General features: G+C 41.1%; 1 long non-coding RNA gene across 1 annotated transcript in view; it reads right to left on the reverse strand.

Annotated features, from left to right (window-relative positions):
• LOC123786228 (uncharacterized) overlaps positions 1-17,678 on the reverse strand; it is a 37,355-nt gene extending 19,677 nt beyond the window's left edge. Inside the window, exon 1 of the long non-coding RNA XR_006777919.2 lies at positions 17,547-17,678. This is a non-coding gene — a long non-coding RNA (uncharacterized LOC123786228). The remainder of the gene's footprint in view (positions 1-17,546) is intronic.
• Between the last annotated feature and the right edge of the window lie 703 nt (positions 17,679-18,381).

Here is an 18,381-nt window from a genome sequence, read left to right on the forward strand (position 1 = left end):
GTGGAGCTTGCCTGTTCTCTGGCTTGCTTTAAGGTCACAATGACCTTGGAACAGACTTCCTAAGATCTCTTTTGCCCCAAGAAATAGTTATTGTTGGGGCACGTGGGTGGCTCAGCTATTAAGCATTTGCCTTCCGCTCAGGTCACGATCCCAGCGTCCTGGGATCAAGCCCCGCATTGGGCTCCTTGCTCAACGGGGAGCCTGCTTCTCCCTCTCCCTCTGCCCCTGCTGTGTTCCCTCTCTCGCTGTCTCTCTCTCTGTCCAATAAATAAATAAAATCTTTTTAAAAAGAAAGAAATAGTTATTATTACTTGATCCTTATACCTAGAGGTCCCATAGCCATTTAAGGGCAGAGGAACTTTCTGGTATAGCCATAAGATAAAATAATAATAAAGAGGGTTTATTAATATAATAATAAAATTATTTTTTTAAGTTTTGGTTATTTTTTTCTCAAAAGAACACTTCGTTTCAAAACCCCTTGCAGCAATCTTTCAGGAGAGGTATACTTAAATGAAAGGCATTACTCACCATACTCTTTATGTCTCTGCCAAATCAGTAGATGTAAATGGGTGCTATTATGCATCCTCTTGCCAAGTAAACCAAGCTTCCCCAACTGGAAAAGTTAATTTTCTAGAAAATCGGTACAAATAACAGGATACTGTTTCTAAGGGAACAAAATGGCCATACACGTATGTATAATTGTAGATATATCTACTGAGCCTTCCCTTGAGTCATAATTACTTGTAAAAAGAGATCAGATCACATTCAGACTGTGAGCCCTTTGAGCGCCATTAAGCTGCATGTCCAGTGAATAAAGAACAATGGGGCTAATTGCTTTTAATTGGCAGCCGTTCATGACAACATTGTCAAGATTCCAGCACCACTTAATTTCTTTTCGTTTTGTTTTAAGGAGACATTTTTCTTAGAGAAGATCTGCATTACGTCGGTTGTCATTTTTCCAATTCACACAGGGCTTTGTGTATCTCTTGGCCAAGAGAGAAATAGGGCAATAGTCAATACACTGAAATCTGAGGTACATCTCACACTGTCATACAGATCACAGACACTTAGTAGCAACGAACTGGTATTGAAAGAATAAAAACATTTGCAGTTGAGAGCGAGTTATTTTCCCGAAGATACAGTTTAATGCAGGTAACATCACAACACCAATTATTAAGGTAAACACATTCATATTACACTCTGTGATGGTTTGGCTCTATCGGTGCTTACATCACTTTCACCCTAACCCAAGACTGTTATCTAAATAACTTAAGCTTTAAAAGGTAAGTAAACAGACTTCTCTTCCTGGCAGTTTGGGAGTGGAAATGCTCCTGCTATAAAACGAAAGAATTATGCAAGAGAACTCTACAGTGGCCAAAAACAATGGAAACACTTAAACTAGAAAGGTAAGAAAAGGCTGATAACGCTAAACAGTTCTACAGGGTTTTACATGTTTTTGCAACCAGAACTTGAGGTTCTCAATCACCACAGGAGTAACAGAAAATGTCTGGAGCCTTTCTGAGGAAAGGGAGGTAGAACTGAGCAACCTGAATCAAGAGAGGTTCCAGAAGGTTTTACCCCTCTATAAAAGGTAGACTGGAGAAAAGAAAAAAGAAAAAAAAAGCCACACAAGAAAAGAAGACTGTTCATCTTGGCCTAGGCTTTGGGTGGAAAAAAATAATTATCTCCCCCCAAAATGTATACTCACACACCTGTTCCATTGTCTAGAGATGTCTGAACCAACCAAAAAAGGTACCAAATAAACCAAGCTAGAAATACCCTGTGCAGGAGGAGATTAAAAATTGCCCTGGAGGTTGTGCAAGATTCCCACCAGTAAGTCCCACTTGAGATGATTTCACAATCCAAAATTTACAAATAATCAAAGAAACCCTACTGAAGAACCAACCTGAAGTCAACACATAATGGAAGAACTTCAAATAACAAAAGTCTCGGAGCCATGAAACGAGTAGGCCAAAATAAAGGCAAAAGAGAAACGGAACACATGAAAAAACAACACTATTGAAAAAGATGAGATAGAAAAAGACTAAACTATGAGTTATACAAGTGAAAAATAGAATCATTGAAATGAAAACTTAGAAATGTAAGCAGCACATTAGACACAGCTGAAGAAAAATTAGTAAGAACTTAACTCAGAGGAAATTGCGCAGAAGGCAAGACAGGGAATCAAGGATGTAAAAAACAGGAAAAAGAGGTCAAGTAACATGGAAGACAGACGTTCACACATAGTTCTAATATGAGTTCCAGAAAAAGAAAATAAATAGAATGCAGGAAAGAAAATATCCAAAGAGATAATGTCTTCTGTTTTCCCAAAATTGATAGTAATCTGATCCCTTAGTTTCAAGAAGCAAAACAAACCCAAATAGGATTAATAAAAATTCACCTATTCCTAGCATAGACAATTCCATTCAATAAGTTCTACTTGAGGGACGCCTGGGTGGCTCAGTCAGTTAAGCGTCTGCTCTTGATTTCTGCTCGGGTCATGATCTCAGGGTCGTGAGATCAAGCCCAGCATCAGGTTCTATGCTGGGCATGGAGCCTGCTTAAGATTCTCTCTCCCTCTGCCCCTCCCCCCACTCATTTTCTCTCTCTCTCTCTCATTCTCTCTCGAAAAAATTCTACTAGAATAATTGGTTATTTACATGAAAAAATAAAATTAGATCCCTATCCCACATGATTTACAAGAGAAATTAAAGCTAAATGGGGGGAGGGGAATACTTTAAAATGTTTATGAAACAAAATTGAGGGAAATAGCTTTACAATCCCAGGGTATGAAAAGCTTTATTAAAGAGAAAAACTTTTTAAATAATTAGCAAATTATTTGCTCATTAAAAGATAACACTTAAAAATAAAAAGAACACAGACTGGGAGAAAATATATTAGTGACCAAATATTGTAAAGAACTCCTCTGTAATTCACTAAGAAGATAAACAATTTTTTAAAATGAGCAAAACAATGTAACGACATAATTCTCAGAACGGGAAACGTGATTGGCCAATAAATATAACAAAAGCTGCTCAACCTTAGGAGCAATCAGGGAAATGTCCATTAAACAATAAGGAATATTGGGGTCAAGAAAAAAATTCTGGTAAGTGTCAGCAAAAATGCAGAGCAGTAGTGACACTCTTCAGGAAAACTGTAAATGGGCATAACCTCTTTAAAGAACTCTCTGGTCCTAGTTAGTCTTGATAAAGATGTGCGTACCTTATGTCCCAGCAGTTCTGCTCTTACATATTTAATCCTAAAGAGATTCTTCCATAAGAGATATGGAGAAATGTTAAAGAATGTTTAACATGATTATCTTTCAAAACTGAGAAAACTTTGAAGCAATCAAACAGCAGGAGAACAGATGAAAAAAGTTTTGGTCTAGTCACCTAATAAAATACCAAACGTCAGTGAAAGCAAGCAAAATAGAACTTACATATGCCAACATGGTTAAATGTCAAAAATATATAGATGAACAAAAAAAGCTCTTGAAGAAAGGCATATGGAGCATGGTACCTATAGATTTAGAGATATGCCAAAAAGAGCAGAATTTTAAGGCTACATATGTATATAGTAAAAGTATGAAAATTTTTGACAGGGATTCATGGGGACCTCAATTATGTTTGTGATCTTCTTAAACCAGGTGACCAGTACAATGAGTATTAATTATACTGCCATCTATACTTTTTACAGGTCTACAATAGTTTATAGCATATAAAAAAGTAACTAAAAAAGGATGTGAACACCCTCAGTCTTTCAGATGAAGCCTTGAAACAATTTCTGAACCATGCCGAATGAGTGGGTGTGGACTGCTGGGCCTTGAGAAGCTCTCGGGAAAAAACGAAGGAGGTCTATGTGCAACAGCCTGGCTTATTAGTAAATGAACCCTTAGTACTTTAAATCATTTTACCTGTTTCAAAAAATATTTTAGATTTCAGCATCCCCATTAAAGCTCCCTGACAGCATTCAAGCCTAATAAATGGGGTGGGGGGCGGGAGATATTAACTGTACTAAGAAAATTTCTTGCTTTGTGCATTCTGATATGACTTAAATCTTCAAGGTCCCCAAACCAGAATGATAAAATGAAAATAGAACATTCTGAAGAAGTCATTTGCTCGAGAGTACCTATGAGCTTCTCTCACAGACAAGAGGGCCACATTTTCACTTAAAATATTATCGAACACACCATGCAATTTATCTATGTATATAGGTGTCTCCTCTCTTCATCTCAACAAACATCTAAAGCAGCTAAACCTCTCTTTTGAGTGTAATGAACTCAGGTACTTAGGCTAAGACAACATGTATTAGACAATCCTACCCCCGAGAAGTTTACGAAATAATTTACAAAAGCTTTGATCCGAACCTTCAAGTTTGCGTTCTGCGTGTGTAGATTATCTGTACACTTACATGGCTGGATGCTAGAAATATACAGGGAACAAATCTCATCTTTGACGTAATATCCGTGGGCTCATTAATGCTCACCCCGGAGTTTCCCAGTCATTGACAGAGTCAGCATTACTCTTTCTTGGGCGATTGTTTTGTCATCCCTAGAATACATAAAAAATCCAATTCTTCAATTTCACAGCCACCTCATAGTCCATATTAGTAACTTTCTTTGCATGTCCTCTCTCCACGATTGCTAGCCACCTAGAGAAATGCTGTCATGATCATGCCTGGAAAATGACCCTATTCAAAGTATGGTGGGACAGTTTCTACATCCTCAATGAACAGTGACAGGAGAATCCCAGACAATACTCAGACCAGTCTTACCCCTGTCAGTCTGATCCTGCCCAGGCTGGGATTAAAACCTCTCACTTCCATGAAGTCTTGTGAGCCCAGGAATCTTTCTTTTTTTTTTTTTTAAGATTTTATTTATTTATGTGACAGAGAGACAGCCAGTGAGAGAGGGAACACAGCAGGGGGAGTGGGAGAGGAAGAAGCAGGCTCCCAGCGGAGGAGCCCGATGTGGGGCTTGATCCCGGAACGCCGGGATCATGCCCTGAGCCGAAGGCAGACGCTTAACGACTGCGCTACCCAGGCACCCCCCAGGAATCTTTCTGATGAACTGGCTTGAACTTTGGGAGCCTCCAAGAAGTAAATAACAGCAAAGCCTGCTTCAAGTAAAGTGAGGGTGGGGATAGGTCGGGCTAGACGGCATGGAGCCCAAGGGGAAGTCAGCTGTAACAGTGGCTTCCGGGTCACTAGATCCAATCTCCTTGAGATTGTATTGAGTGGAAGGGATTGCTGTCGAATTGCCTTTGTGATCGGTATGTGAGAAATACGTTCGCAGCCCTAGAGTTAGTTAACTTCTTCGTGACTAGGATCATGTGTATCAAATGTGACATCACACCTTGAAGGAGTTTAGAGGTTCACCCACACCCTCATTTTACATAAGGAGGGAATGGAGGTCCAGGGAGGCCCAGGGACTTGCCCAATTACAGTAAAATTGTAAAGCAATTAGCAAGACTGGTGATGGCGACAAGGGATTCTTCCCAAGTTCTCCCCCCCCCCCCGCCACGATGGTTCTGGCACAAAAATATATGATGAGCTGTTGGAAGAGTCTCACCTGCAGGCTGCAGTAGGCAGATGACAGACGCCCAAACAGGAAACAGTGACCATGGCAACATTTCTAAATATATATCTGGAGGAGGCTTTGTGATTCTTTGATTAGAGAGGTCTGTTCAGGAAAGGATCTGTCCATACATGTTAAAGACGCAAACAACATGCTGTCTTCCCAAACGTAGGCAAGGGTTGAGAGCATGAGAAAGAAGTAGAGTCCCTTCTACTTCGAAGTGAACCCTGAGTCTTGAATGGGAGAAAGTAGCTTCCTTCAAAGGCTGCTCGAGTTGGAGCTTGTGCTCAGAGATGACAATAATCCAAAAGCAAATGCCTAGTTCAAGGAAAGGGAATTAAGAGCATTGTCCCTGCCTACCCGGGCCACCCACTGGGAGACACTGTCCCCACAAGAAGTGCCCTCCCAAGCAAGCCAGATAGATCTGTTGTGATGTGCCCCTCACATCACGGGTGGCCTCATCTGCACCAGAGTTCTCCAATCTGCCCCTTCACTGCTGAACTTACCTGGCCGAGTTGTCTCTACCTTTCTCCCTCCTGCCCCCCGTTTTTGTTTTTTGTTTTTTGTTTTGTTTTTTACTCTTTGCTGACGGCCGTGGGAAGAGAACTTATTCCATCTTCCCTTCCAGGTAGTAAATACCTTAACTGGGGGCTTACTCTATGGTGGGTATGGTTCTGAGGGCTTTACATGCATTGATAGTTAATCTTCATAACAACTCTATAAAGTGGGTACTACTATTATCCCCATTTTACAGATGGGACACAAAAAGGTTATGGTTTTATATATCCTTTTTGTTCCAGGTGACTTAGAAGAAGGATAGTGCCACCATTGGCCTGTAAAAAACTATATCTTTATCTATCTCTAACTCTATCTGTCTCAGAAGCTGCTGATGTTTCTCTAATCTTGTGTGGATAGCTATTAAATTTCACCCACACACCGGGCTGACTTTGGGGGAAATTTGAGTGTCTGTCTACTCTTGAGACCTCAAGTTGGTAAAGCTTCACACAGTCTTCAAGTTGACCCTCAGGGAGAATTCCTAGCCCTTTAAAAACCTCAGCTACAATATTCTCCAGACAAAAGAAAAACCCATAAATCATTTCCAAAACGTATTCCAATTCATAGAAATTATGTGATATCAGCGGTATCATTTTCTCTTAGATACTAATTAGTATCCTGGTGATGTATTAGTCATTTTATATTCTGTCTGGTCGAAAAAGAAGTTCGGCCCCACTAGCTTCATGTTTAATATGCTTTTCATTCTCTTGGCTCTACCTGTTACATATTCGGGAGATCAATAATAAATCAACTATGAATCTTTTTAGTCATGCTGTAGAAGAAAAAATCTGTAGTCATTTATAAGTCATCTCCACTGTAACTTCAAAATCAAAAGATAAAACGAGTTCAGAGCAGAAAGGAAATACCATTTTATGCTATCTTGCCTATGAAGGGACTGACCCATATGAATCAAAAACTTGATATTTCATTTATTTTGGGTAGCTCTCTAAACACTTCAGAGACCTAAATCTAATACAGTTGATTTCCTTAGTGTTAAGTGTTAAGAACTTGAGCTCCTCAGCACCGACGCCCCAACTAAGAGTGAAAGCCATTCAAGGAATGCTTTTAACACCGCCTTTGCCACCTCACATATCACAGGCGCACGAGCGAAGAGGTAGCCCGATCTAGCTTGATGAAGGACAGAAAAACCGGTTCTTATGTAAGAGGCAACGCACACCTCACCCAGTTACATAATTAAGCATATTTGGCAGGAGAACGCTACGAGACTGGAATACCCTGCTTGTTTGAAAGTGTTCCAGCAGAAGTAGGGAAGGGAACAGACATCAAGAGACACCAATTTCATCTATTCAAAACCCTCAGAGCAACCTTTTAATGGACCATGCCTGCACAAACAACTCACCAATTTTCCTGGGCGCTGTCTTCGCTTGGGCTGCTCTAATAGGATACTATAGTCCGGGGGGCTTAAACAACATTTACTTCCTTACCCTTCTGGAAGCCAGAAGTCTAAGGATAGGGTGTCAGGACAGTCCAGTTCTGCTGAGGGTCTTTCTCAGGGCTCGCAGACGGCCACCTTCTTATCGTGTGCTCACATGGCCTTTTCTGGGTGCGTACACATGGAGAAATAGACATCTGTCTCTTCCTCTTCTTATGAGGGCACCAATCCCATCATGGAGGTGCCATATTCATAACTGAATCAGAACCTAATTACCTTCCAAAGGTGGCTCACCTCCAAATATCATCACATTGGGGGTTAGGACCACAGCTTATGAACTTGGGTGGGACACGAACATTTGGTCCTGAACAGGTGCCTACATTAGGGAAGACCCTAATCTTCAAAGTATCATCCACCTGTCTTTTTCCTTTTAAAACCAATCTTCGATCAGCAAATACTTCACTCACTGCCGCTTCTTCCTTGCCCTCTGTAGTCGAGGGACTTATACCATCAACCAAAATGCTACAGGCTTTCTTTTCAGACAGCAACTCTAAATGACCTTTCTCAGCCTTCTTGCTAACTGATCCCTTTGTAGGACAGGACACAAAAGCCTACCTTCCCTTCTCAAACTCTCTCATCCACAAATATAATAGAGAGTTTAGAAACAGACCAACCGGGGTTCAGTTTTGGGTCCTAGACAAGTAATTACAGGTTACTTAATATCCAAATCTCAGTTTCCTTCCCCATTGATAAAAAATAAGAATACTTTTTGACTACCCTCAGGAGACGTGTGGGGATTAAATGAAACAAGGCAGTGAAAGCATCAACCCCTAGGTCATCAGTAAGTTATTCGTTTCCTTCTCTCTACAGCCCTGTTCTTGCTCTTGAGTGCTGGTCCCTAATTTCTACTTGCCTTTCGTACACTTCTACCCAGACGTCCAACTCAACCTGTGCAAACCTAAATTAATACATGCTTCTCCTGCCTACTCTCCCATAGCTGATTTGGGGGGAGCTAATGGCATCAGCCCTCTTCCCATCCTCAGGGCCAGAATTCCAAAGATCGTGAAATTAAATGGAGATGTAGACCAAAGGGCTTAGATTTGGAACACCTGTGAGAAGTCCCTGTCCGTGTCTATCAGCCCCAGAAACATTCCAGTACCCAGACAAGCTCTATGAAAAGCATCCCTCTGAATGCTTAAACCAGTGGTTTTCCAAGTGGGGTTCCCTAGGCCAGAAGCATCAGCATCACCTAAAAATTTGTTAGAAAGGTGAATTATTGGTCCTCCTAAGATCTACAGATTCAGATGCTCAGGAAAGGACTCAGGATTTTCCAGACAATCAGGGTACAACTAAAGTTGGAGATCTAGTGGTATAAGCAACCCACTATCCTGGGCCTTAGAAGAAAACAAGTATTTAAATATTGGAGTACACAAATCTTTAAACATTAGCGTACATTTAATTCAATTAGCATAAAACCATTTATAATTGAACAACAATTTATAAAACAGACATTATCTTGGTCTATTTTATTCCATTATAAAAAGTTTGGACATATTCTTGGTGCTATAAAAATGAAAAATATTTCCATTTCCTATCCATAAATGCAAATATTTAGAAAAAGGCTGAAAAGATTCTTAGCTTAACTCTGTGAGAAGAGGATTCTTAAGAAACTAAAGGTAACTTACAGAAGCAGATTCCCACTTGAATCTGTTCTACAACGATAAAATACAGCTAACTTTAGGAATGGAAAGGCTGAATTTGTTTTTACTTTAATTTGAAACACCTCCTCCCCCATGATCCAAATAGCAGGCAATACACATGATCTGTGACATTTCAGAGGCCAGGATATACAGAGGAAAAACTTAGCTTTTTATTTTTTTTAACTTAGCTATTTAAATATACTATGTTAATTGCCGTCTTCAAAGATATTAGGGTAAAATAATTGGTACATAAAAATGCCTTTTGAGACTGGGAAAATCTCAGACCTACTTTCCAAGAGTAGAACAAGGAAGCATTAACAAGATACATTTAAATTGGAGAGCTGCAAGTTCCTACACAAGATAATGGATCATACAGCAAGTGCCAAAGCAGCGTCACCACCCAGGGCGACATTGAAATATCTCCGCGGGAAGTGGGGGTAGGGGGGAGGCTGTTAACCACCCAAACTGTCCCCAGTCAAAACCTGTGACTTTCATTGAAATCAAAGCAACATGGCCACCTATGGTTTATGAAGGCTTGTTTCCTCTAAGGATTGTTACCTAGTTGAAAATCAAACACCTAGAGAAGATTTTACCTTTCAAAGGTCATTCAATTATTTCCACACACAGAATTATAAAACACGGAGTGCAAGTAAATTAAGACCCATCAGTGCTGAAAAGGGGCCAGTTGTGGGCCACGAGGTACTTGCCTTGAATGACGGCTGACTTCAAGTCACTGAGCACTGAACAGATTTCGACAACATCTGCTTCCTGGGTATCTTAGCTCTGTCTAGCCTTTCTAATTGCACGTATTTAGTCATTTAATTTTGTCTCGAGTATCAAACGGACCCTTTCCCTTGTTTCCCCCACAGCTGAGCAAAAAACGGGCTATAACTTTGAGTCTCGCTGTAGTTTTGGGAGTACCGGGAAGGAAGCACCACCCACAGAATTTCTACTGCGCATGCCCAGGGCATACCCTTGGGCTCTAATAAGGCGGGTTTGCTCCCAGCTTCCCTGGTGTAGCCATTGTTGTTACTTCACCAGAAATGCCCTGAAATCCTCAGAGTATAGATGAAGGGAACTCTGGGAGTAAAGAGAAAAAAGCCTTTTACCTCAACTCAGCTTCCTGTCCAAGTTTCATGCTGCAGGATGGATCACTCCTAGGATGACATCTATTTCTTTCAGGAGAAACTATAACCTCAACAAACGTATGTGATTTGACCATATGTCCTTTAAAATGAAATCGATCGAAAATTGATCACCAACCAATGGTCGGCCTCTGTTATATCAGCACAGTGTAGGGACCATCCGTGGCCCAGTGCAGGTCAGACGGCAGATCCTAGCTCTTTCTTTTCTTTTTTCTTTTTTTTTTTTTTTAATATTTATTTATTTATTTATTTATTTATTTATTTATTTCACTGAGAGAGAGTGAGCAAGCAGGGGAAGGGACAGAGGGACAGGGAGAGAGTCTTAAGCAAGCTGACTTCCTACTGAGCAGGGAGCCCAACGCAGGGCTGGGTCCCAGGCGCCTCAGATCATGACCTAAGCCAAAATCAAGAGCCAGAAGTTTAATCAACTGAGCCACTCAGGCACCTCATTAGCTGTTTATTTTCAGTCTCACCATATCAAGGAATCAAAACCTGCTAGGGTTTGACCTTACAGCACAGCCTACTATTTAAAAGTTTGAATAATCTGAGAGAATGTATGCCAAATTTTAGTAGTGGTTTCATCTGGCTAGTGGATTACAGGCAGTTATTTCTTATTTTTATGTATCTGCATTTTATGATCTTTTTATAAAACATTTTGGATAAAATAAAAATTTTTAAAGAAAGTAGTATCAAAAAGAAAATTATTCTCTTGGCTTTGTATAAAATAGTCTGGAGACGGTTGATGCTTGAAACGGGGAAAGCTACTTAATAGTAGGAAAAGAATGGGGGCCCAGACTAGGACGGTAGAGATGAAAAGATATTTATGTGGCAATATTGACAGGAATAGATGACATAGTTGGGTATAAAAATGGTAGTGAATGTTCAAAGATGACCCTCAGTTTTCTGGCTGCAGAGAATAAGTGAATGGTGCTACTTTAACCCAGGTAGGAGAGGCAACGAGAGAGTGCGTGAAGGGAAAGATGGCGAGTTCAGTTGCGGACATGTGTAGTCTGAGGTAACTGGGGGATAATCAAGCAGAAATTACTAGTAGCAAGTTGGATTTGAAGCCCAGGAGAAATGCTGAAAAATGGTTCAGGCTAGGAAGCAGTTGCTGAGGTTAGGGCAAAAGTCAGGGTTCTGGATGAGATTACTGGAGAGAGTAAGCACAAAGAGAACAGAAGGCAGCTGGAAAGCATTCATGTTCAAGGCATGAGCAGAAGATGAAGAGCCCAAGGAGAGATTTTCCAAGAATGAAAGAGCAACCCAGAAGAACGGGGCCACAGAAATGAAGGGAATGATGGCAACCCTTCTCAGTGAATTCTCACTTCCTGTGGGCTGGCGACTGTGTTTGACCCATGTGAGCTGTAAACATCTGGCAGCCCTACATGGAGGATATCGCCGTGCTCCTTTATAAAGAAGGAAACTCTTATCCCCAGAGGATAAGAAATTTCAAATCCAAACTGGCCTTTCTGATTTTGAAGACGTTCCTCAGTGCCATGCTGCTCTGTTAGAATGTACTGTAAATCACTCTCTCTGCTGGCCTGTATCAAGATGGAATCTAGACTCTTGCCACAGTTCTCCAACAATAGAACGGATGGCTAGCTGGGTCTTCTTGGCACAGCTATATCAACTACCTCAGAAGCCCTCTCTTTGATATCCAGCAATTTTCTCTAGTTCTAAGACCAATGCCTCGTTCTTGGAAGATTGTGAAGTGCGTTGTACATTACCCCTGCAAATTACCGAGGGAGCTAGGTAACATTTACTGATATACACTCATATATCATAGGGCACACCTCTGATTTCCTAAAAAAATTATTTTTTGAAGAAAGTAGCTTTACTTTCTGACTTAAAAAGTAAAAATAATTGAAAGATTAAATTATAGATAATAATTTTAAAGATCAATAATTATCTTTTAAATAGCCAAAGAAATATGTAATATTTTGAGGTATCAAGTAATTTCAGGATGTTCCATTTGGACAGAATAGAGGTAAATATTTGCCAATGGATTAACAAGAGAGCGCCAGTTAGAAATCATATGATTCTGCAATATAAAACAGCCAAGACATAGACATCATTGATACATTTTATGGCACGTGGAAAAAAATTAATAAAATATTATGGTGGAAGTAAAAGAAATTCAAGGTGATCAGACCTAGTTTCTTAGGCATTTACTGAATTTCTCTGTGATTGGCAGATTGAGATGCAAGAAAAAAATTCTGAAGCCATATTTCTCTTAAGACATAGTAAATTTTGGGTGCGTGGGTGGCGCAGTCAGTTAAGCGCCTGACTCTGGGTTTTGGCTCAGGTCCTAATCTCAGGGTTGTGAGATTGAGCCCCATAGCAGAGCCCCACGTGGAGCCCCGAGCTCAGCACGGAATCTGTTTGAGACTCTCTCTCCCTTTGCCCCTCGTCTCCTACTGTAAAACAAAAAAATAAATCTTTAAAAAAACAAGGAGATAGTAAATTTCAACATACAATGTAATTGTACAGAAGTACAATAGCTGCATGCCAAGATCCTGAATTATTTTACCCCCTCAAACAGAATCATACCAGTTTTCTTTTCCTAAGATTGATCTGGGCAACTCCAGAGTTTTGATAAGAATTATGGAAGGAGGAGCGCCTGGGTGGCGCAGTCGTTAAGCATCTGCCTTCGGCTCAGGGTGTGATCCCGGTGTTCCGGGATCGAGCCCCACATCAGGCTCCTCCACTGGGAGCCTGCTTCTTCCTCTCCCACTCGCCCTGCTTGTGTTCCCTCTCTCGCTGGCTGTCTGTCTCTGTCAAATAAATAAATAAAATCTTTTTTTAAAAAAAAAAGAATTATGCAAGGAAGATTTCACTGACTTCACCAACACTCCGGGAAAGTGACTGAAGGATTGATCAGGCATCCTCATTTCCTGGCTCACTTAGTCCCTTCCTGCAATTGCAAGTCGTATAGTTCTTTAAAGAAATAAAATGATTGACCCAGGAACCAGGATTCTAAACAAATGGAACTATGTTGTGGCTAAGGAAGATATGCAAGATCAGGGACCATGAGGCCGCCAGAAACCAGCCCTATAGGAATACCAAAGAAACTTGGTCCCAACTCTTGTTACTGCTTTTTTTCAAGATTTGTGTGTGTGTGTGTGTTATCGCTTTTAATACTAAGAGTCAAAAGAAAATATTCAGTGAAAATAAAAAAGCAAACTCAAAACAAGTGAGTTTAGAGAAGACAGAATAAGTGATGGTAGAGAGTACTTAGTCAAACAGTCATGCAAGAGCAAAAGGGCACATTTATGCCAGGGAGATAAATATCTAGAGAGAGATATATATCTCTATATATCTATACATCTGTCTGTCTGGAGATAGAGATAGACATTTAGCTGCCATGATTTTTAACAAAATAGTGAGAGAGGCTTGGCAGAATCTGACAGATTAGATTAGATATACATGTTTTTGTTTGCGTTTTGAACTTTAAAGTAAAAATTAAAAATGGCCGAGGAGCCAACTTTCATGACAAAATCAAGATGTACTCTTAAGGCAAGACATCACTACAGGGCTTTTTTGAAAGCGAGGGTTCATTCTGCATCAATTCTGGAAGGAACAGGACAGTGATGCCGCACTTCCAGAATTCTATAACATTCTTTCTGACTCTAAGATCTCTCCCCTGTCATGCTCTTCTTGGCTGACTCTTCTCACACCACAAGAGAATTTATTAGTTCTGAGGAACCTCTTGCCACCCTTGGGTGCGGCTGGAAGCATCCCGGTTCCCTGCTGCCCCCAGTTGCACTATGACATAGTAGCCCCACTTTTAGCACCAATTTCTGAACCCCGTATGAAATTCCCTAGACCGAAGACTTCTGGCTTTCGTTGGTTCTCTACTTGCATTAATTTTTTTAATAGACTTTATTTTTTAGAGCAATTTTAGGTTCACAGAAAAATTGAGCAGAAACTACTGAGATTTTCCTACCCCCACACGTGCATACATTCCCCCACAATCAGCATCCTACACCAGGGGGCTATATTTGTTACAGTTAATGGACCTCCATTGATACATCATTATCCCTCAAAGTTTATAGTTTGCATTGGGGTTCACTCCTGGTGTTGTACATTCTATGGGTTTTGACAAATATATAATGACATGGACCCACTACTATAGAATAGTTTCACTGCCTTAATTTTGATTAATTTTTAAGTTAGGAAACCTACCAATCAAATTTAATTAAACAAAAAGACACCTGGATAACAAAAACAAATTGCTTAAGCCACTGCCACCTGGAACAGAGATGGTTAAATAATATGAAATCAAAAAGTGTCTGTTGGCTTAACTCACTATCCAATTATTCTTTGTAGGTAATATAATTGTAGAGGGGGTTTATAAGGTCTTTTTTTTTTCTTGTAAAGATTTTGTTTATTTATTTGACGGAGAGAGACAGCGAGAGAGGGAACACAAGCAAGGGGAGTGGGAGAGGGAGAAGCAGGCTCCCACTCAGCAGGGAGCCCAATGTGGGGCTCGATCCCAGGACGCTGGGATTATGACCTGAGCCAAAGGCAGACGCTTAACGACTGAGACACCCAGGTGCGCAAGGGGGTTTATAAGGTCTTAACTTAAGTTCAGCGGCTAGCAAATTGCTCATAGCAGAGAGCTGACCGCAGTCTAAAATGAAAAAAAAAAGAAAGAACCATAGGTGAAAATAAAAAGCATGATCAGAGTTTCATGCATTCTAAGGCCATGGCCTCCCCCCAAATAATCACATCATCATTCAGAGTGTCCATACGAACTCCGCTGATCAGTAGACACCATTGAAACCATGTTCCTTTTTCACGTGACAATATGTATCCACTCAGCGTCTTTCCTCATCATTATGGATTTTGACCTTTTCATTCACTGTTTCCTGATCCCTGAGCCCAAGAAGTTTCTCTGCCTCCCAGACCCCTAGCTCATTCAGTGCTTCTCTGAGGCTACTCCCTTCACCCGAGATGCTCAAATCACCAGACATACAGACCTCAACTTCATCAGCTATAGCCCAGGTTACTAACATTTGCCTTTCAGGGCGCCTGGGTAGCGCAGTCGTTGAGCGTCTGCCTTCGGCTCAGGGCGTGATCCTGGCGTTCTGGGATCGAGTCCCACATCAGGCTCCTCCGCTATAAGCCTGCTTCTTCCTCTCCCACTCCCCTGCTGTGTTCCCCTCTTGCTGGCTGTCTCTCTGTCACATAAATAAATAAAATCTTTTTTTAAAAAAAGGAATAGTTTTATTATCTTCTGAGCTTCTAAATTATCTATAATTATTTTGACAAGTATTACAAATATTTATGTATTTATTTTTCCCTTCCATTGGATTGTAAGCTTCCTGAGGCCAGGATCCGCTTTGCTCATCTTGGTATCCCCTGAACACATAGCAAGTTTAAGCACAAAATAAACGCATAAACACCCCATTTAGGAACTGTCAGAATATCAATTCTATCTGTAGCACAGAGAAGTGAACCAGCTTCCCCAGGACAGAAAACGGGCTAGTTACATATTAACGTGATTCAAACCTAGTGCCTTGTTCCTACTAAGAGTAATTTCCTACAAGGTCCTGATAGTCCAATTACACAACACAGGACTAAACGCAATTACCGATCTAAGGATGATGAGCTCCAAAAATCTCCAAACTACTGAAAGATTAGGTTGTAAAATGCACGAACCACTTGAAATTCCCTTTCTCTCTCTCACGTAGGGATATGGCTGAAGTTCATTCACGACCACCTGTCTGTGAGGTGGTAGCGTTGTGTTGGAAAGAGGCTAAGACTTGGAATCTGACAGCCCCATCTCTGTCGCATGTGTGTTGCAACTGAGTAGAAATGACAATCTCTGTCAAAGCCATGGTTTTCTCATTTCCAACATGGGAATAAAGATTTGCACATCGAAGATTACTGGAAGAATTAAATGACATGGCACACATGAATGTGCATTCCAAAAATTCCAACATACTGTTAATATGTACGCAACATGGGATCATAATTCTCATTCACATAAGTGTATTTTTGTTTTTTTTTTTAAGATTTTGTTTATTTATTTGAGAGAGAGAGAGAGCACAAGCAGGGGAAGCTGCAGAGGGAGAGGGAGAAGCAGACTCCTCACTGAGCAGGGAGCCCAGTGTGGGGCTCGCTCCCAGGACCCTGGGATCACGACCCGAGCTGAAGGCAGATGCTCAACTGACTGAGCCACCCAGGCGCCCCTGCATTTTTGTGTCCTTAAGCATTCCCTTCGATAAATTAATGTGATGTCTGGGACTTGCTTTATAAGAGATGGGGCAGGAGGTACAGGATAAGAGAGGAAGAGGGCTGGCCACCTGCGGATGCTTATCAGCACTGGGTGATAGATACACATGGGCTCTGAAAAATTCCATCCTGAAAGATGGGATTAGGCAATGGCATACAATTAAGAATTAATTTCAGGGGCGCCTGGGTGGATCAGTCGGTTAAGCATCCAACTCTTGATTTCGGCCAGGTTATGATCTCAGGGTCATGGGCTCTAGCCCCCGGTCAGGCCCCACACTGAGCATGGGTCTTCCTGAGATTCTCTCTCTCTGTCTCTGCTCTTGCCCACTACCTGCACTCTCTCTCTCTCTCAAAAAAAAAGAAAAGAAAAGAAAAAGAATTAATTTTAATATAATTTGAGAAACAAACCTTAGCTTCCAGAATGCTGCAGAAAATCATTTTAGAAAGTCAGAGAAGCATTTGAAAAACTGATGAAATGTATATACAATAAAAAACACAGTGCGGCCTCTTTTTAGAGGGATCTCCAGAATCCTGCAGCCTGGCCAAAGATGCCGTTCGGACTCTGGTCCCTAAATTTCCATGGACTCCGGTCAAGATCCAGCTCTGGTAAGCCAATCTTTTTATTTTAGAGTAAAACACTGCTGTTCCGGGAGACCGTTGGTCCAATGCCCCCCTATGAGCCTAGGGACCCTGATATTCATCGGACAGTTTTCTTCCCCCCTCTCTCTTAGGGAGAAAAAAAATGGAATTAACAGACTATAACTCTTAAGCAACTTACCACCAGGCGCTGCAAGTCATTTCCCAAAAGACAAATATTGCAGCAAGGGAAGGATATGTTATGTTTGCAAAATGCCTGTAAGAGTTTTTCTGTCACATAAAGTACGTGCACCTTTGCCAATTAGGGTAGTTATTAGAGAAAATCTGTGCAGCGGACTCACATCCAAAGGGAAGAGGGCTAGGGCTGAATGTCTTTTCAACATCTTCTATTCTCCAGGAGGCGGTAGGGGGTAGAACACTGCTGCCCTTTGGAACAGAAATGCACTCAGGGTCATAGAGCCCGGCTGTGTGTTGCAGGCAAATTCCTTTATATCCACTTTTGCCCAAGTAAATAAGAGTTCGGGATTGTTCCAAGATTTTGTGAAGAAATATTTCATTTGTCGATGCTCCCAAACCAATGAGAGGAATATCTAGATATTGCTTAACATGGTTTGGGGCAGAAAACAAAGCGGACAGTAGAAAAACCCTTTGACTGATCATTGACTTCTGGTGCCCTGACATTTCCACTCCTCGCTAACCCTAGAGAATCAGAAGTATGCTTTTGGCAAGGTCCCAAATCAAATACCTTTTAAGGTCATCCTACTCTGCAAAAGCAGGCACATAATCAATGTTACATGCATTGATCTTAACCCTACATTCTGTGTTTCTTGAACTGTGCAAGTAAAATGAAAATAGAAGCCAAAATATTGTGACTTGCCAAATACCATGGAATTGCATCATACGCAAATTAATTTATGAACCTGTATCAAGGGAATTGAACCATAAGCCTTTGGTATGGGGTAAAAATGGGAAGAGGAGGACAAAAACATCACATGGGTGATGAGAAGGAGGAGGAGGTGGGGAGGAGGAGGGAAAGGAAAGGATTTAAGTGGCACAGGTGATCACTCCCAGAGGCTGCTGAGTGTGTGCGGGAGAGGTCAAATGTCACCTAAGGACTGAGAACTTGACCCACTGAGACAATGGTCCTGGCCAGCAGGACAGACAGGGATTCGCAAA

This window comes from Ursus americanus, chromosome 31 (genome assembly GCF_024610735.1).
Source record: "Ursus americanus isolate L20-20 chromosome 31, mUrsAme1.1.p, whole genome shotgun sequence".
NCBI classification, from domain to species: domain Eukaryota; kingdom Metazoa; phylum Chordata; class Mammalia; order Carnivora; family Ursidae; genus Ursus; species Ursus americanus.